The following is a 4,052-nucleotide window of genomic DNA, read 5'->3' as shown; positions in this document are numbered from 1 at the left end:
TGCCCATTCCATTATCCCCCAAGTCTGGGCCACCTTGCTCACTGCATCAACATCTAGATTATGGCATTCCACTCCAGAATGCTGCTTAACAGAATCTTTGACCACAGCCTAATTAAAGAATTCTCTTCCAAAACCACGAGCGAAGGCCTGATACCTCTGCAGAAGAATCAGGAAGCTGGCTAAGGACATTTTCTTTAGATGGCATGCAAATAGACTCCCCTCCTGCAGACCTTCATCTCTCTTTCATTATACCCAGGTCGGAGAAATTGCCATCGTGAGTGTTCCTGGCAGCCAAACCTCCAGCATCCCACGCTGATTTCTTGCCTAAAAATATACAGCCTCTCACTCCATGGGGAAGAAAAATGCAACACTGCCATTTCCAGCACGCTCCCCAAAGGCTGATTACGGCCCGGGAGCAATTCATCATCACTCGTGCATTGGAGGTTTTAGTTTTTCCCTCATGGAACTCTTCTTGCTTATCTTGTGGACATTGTGACAAGAACCAGATGTGTCTCAACTTTAACATCCCTCCCATAGCTATCTCGGGAAGGGGTTGGGGAGAAACTATCATGCTAGCTAAAAACCCTCCTTAGAACAGAAAATTATCTGTAACTTCTGGCAGACTTTTAAGAGGGTCTTGCTTGTAATAGCAGTTCTGTACTGTTTAATTGTTAAATGGACCGGTTGATTGAATGGTGTCTGTTCAGCACGATTTTCCCTCTATGCACATTTTGTTGCATTTTTTATTTTATCTCAAAGTGCTGCTATATTCAAAATTGTGATAAAAAGTCTTTACTGGGAGGGCATGGCAGTGTCGCAGAAAGAAAATACAAAGCCTGCTGTTCAGAGGGAAAGCTCTAGCTCTGCCACTCACAACTGGATAACCTTGAGCGATTGACTTAAGGTTTTCTGTGTCTATTTCCTTCTCTCTGAAATTGGAATAATAGCTGCCCTCCAATATGCCTTCAAAAACTGAAGAACTATTTACGAACAGCTGAGATGAACACAAATGTACATTGAAAAATATAAAGGTTTGCCAAAATGCAGGGTGGTCTTATTATCCATTGCCTGAGAACACAGTGCTACTCACACCTAAGGCTTGTTTTTAGAGTGTTCGTGAGAGATCTATTCCTGACCCCAAGGAGTCTGGGGACAAGTCCTCAATTTAAGGCTGTGTGGCTTGGCCACATGGCCACGTGGAGGGACTCGATCTGGGAGCCTAGATGCTGAGATTATATAGAAGAAACAAACTGAGAAGATGTGGGTAATGGGAAGGAATGGAGATGCACAGGCAGACTCTCCTAAGGCCAGCTCCACAGGGGATGGGCCCACATGTCTCTCTGCTTTGGGTTTTTGTTGCTGCTGTTTGGGGTTTTTTTGTTTGTTTGTCTTCCATTATTACTGGAAGAAAGCTTCTTGCAGAAATTCTTTCTTGGGGTTCTTGGGACGGAGCAGTAAGATTAATGAAGCAAAGCTTCCATAGCCTCCCGTCAAGAACATCTATGCTGTTTCGGTAAGCTGACCAGAACAAATACCTCCTTCCTTAGCATGGGGACTGTACATTGCAGCCTCCAATGTTGTCTGCAGTTTTTTAAAAAGAAAAACTGATTGTAGCGGAGTGGGTTTCCCACCCTCTCATCCCCATACCCTTCCCCATCCCCAGTTGTTTTAGATCTTCCTTTCACTCTCCAGTGTCTCATCTGGACTTAGCAAGTCCCCCCACTCCCAGTCCCGCCCCCTTTGCTCCCTGGTTTTCCAGATTCCAGGCCATGGTTCCCAGCATGGTGAGTGCAGAGGGCGGCCCCTAACTCCGCCCTCAGAGGTAAAGGCTGGGAAGGTGGTCACCGCTCCGTGGAGGTAGCACTGGGAAAAGATGCTCCTGCTGGCTCCTCTACATTTCAACCCAGCACGAGTGCTAGGACGATCTAAATGTCTCTTACACTCCTTGCCAAGTGCGCATTTTTCCTCCCAGGCTTGTTGCCTGAGGGGCTCCATGCGCCAGAAAGCATAGCTTGCCTGTCTTGACAGTCAGAGGAAAGGCAGATCAGCCTCCGATGTGAGGATCTGGGTATTTCTAGTCAATTCAAATAAACCAGGAAGGCAAAAGAACATGGAAGAAAGAGTGATTTGTGCTTAAAAATGAAAACAAACCACTTTTTTCCTTGTTTGCTCCATGGTTAGTAGGAAAGTTTCAAGCAGCAGCGCTACTATGTGTGGGTGAATTAGTTCGGCTGGAAGCCCTGAGCCTGCAGTCCCACAATGTTCCCAAGAGTGCTGCTGTGACATGGCCGCATCGTTCTCTAAGTGCCGTTTATTGCCTCCATCTGCACTGCTCAAAGTCTGGAAACAACAAACACATCCATATTTGTGACAAAACTTCTACCTACTCATGACTTGGCAAACAATCATTAAAAAACAGCAATACAGGGCTTCCCCCGTGGCACAGTGGATAAGAATCTGTGTGCCAATGCAGGGGACACGGGTTCGAGCCCTGGTCCGGGAAGATCCCACATGCCACGGAGCAACTAAGCCCGTGCTCCACAACTACTGAGCCTGCGCTCTAGAGCCCGCGAGCCACAACTACTGCAGCCCGTGCACCTAGAGCCCGTGCTCCACAACAAGAGAAGCCACCGCAGTGAGAAGCCCGTGCACCACAACGAAGAGTAGCCCCCGCTCGCCACAACTAGAGAAAGCCTGTGTGCAGCAACGAAGACCCAACACAGCCAAAGATAAGTAAGTAAAATAAACAAGGCAAAACAAAAAACAGCAAAATACAGTACAAGGTGACTGTGGTACTTTCACAGCCACGAGAGAACTTGTTGGGTTTCTCTTTGAGAGCCACTCTTGAAAGTACTCATTTCATATTCTCTGAAGAGAACCAGCTAACCAGGCAGACTATCTACTTGGAACCTTCCAGGAAACCAGACCCCATGAGCTTCCTAAATGGGCCACACCAGAGAGGCCATCTTGTCCCCTGCGTGTGGACGGGGATTCAGTATGTCTGGCTCCAAATCTGGTCTCTCTGGATCAACCTGAGACCCTTCCCACCCCCCAGCCCCAGCCTGTACCGGATGAGCCCCTGCCAGCGCGTCACCCTGTGTAAGAGCATGGGTTTCCTCTGCGAACATGCTGGGAGAGGAAGGGGCATTGCCATCACGAATACCCTGGGTTCTGCAATTTGGTGCCACAGCACCTTCAGAAGGACTGGACTGGCAGCAGCAATATCAGCAAATCGACAAAGCAGGACTGTGACGTGAGTAGGTGGGTAGGCAGATGGGCAGGTAGGTAGGCTGGTATTCAGTTACTTGAAATATTAAGTTGCCCAGAGGACAAAGACATGCATCCATCACAGAATCAGCTCTAGGTTTCAAAGAACATCAAGACGTATAAAAAAGCCCTCTCTGACTCCACAAAGCCTTACTTCAAAAATTCTACCAAATGCTCAACAGATGAAAATACCTGTTCTATTGCTCTAAAGGACAGAATAAAAAGCACCATTCAGTCTTTGGCCTGTCTGCTGGTTACCCACAAACTCAAAGGATGGGTCCAGAGTAGCAGATGAGTCATGGAGAGCATCAAACAAGCACAATACTCTGGCCACCATGGGGGTCATCTCTGAACCACAAGAAGAGGGGGAAACCTCTTTGTCTCACTCCTGGGTCCACAGCCTCTGATGGACCAATACATGTGTCAGCAGAATATTTTTTCTGTAGCAGAGGAAGCAATGTTAAACGTTATTTTGTTAACACACTCGTGATGAACATCCATCTATACGAGCCAATGAAACAGTCAAGGCTCTGCTATTAGGGGGGGATTCAGGAAACAGGGAAGGCTCAAAATAGCATTGCTGAGTGTTATCAGATTTTTAAACTAATCATCAGCAAATCTTTTCAGCTGACTTTGGCTTTAAGAGTTCTTACCCACTAGATTGCTAAAATGGAATGAGAAGGGCCCATAGTGTGTTCGGTCTTTTTTTGTTTTTATTTCATTATAAGAGCTGTCCCATCTTATCCGATTTTCTCCTTCCTCATTAAAAAGAAAAAAAGGCGCAT

The sequence above is a fragment of the Mesoplodon bidens genome, assembly GCF_964165515.1.
Source record: "Mesoplodon bidens genome assembly, chromosome: 1".
Taxonomy (NCBI): Eukaryota; Metazoa; Chordata; class Mammalia; order Artiodactyla; family Ziphiidae; genus Mesoplodon; species Mesoplodon bidens.
The sequence above is the reverse complement of the archived record's forward strand: the minus strand, read 5'-3'. Positions refer to the sequence as shown.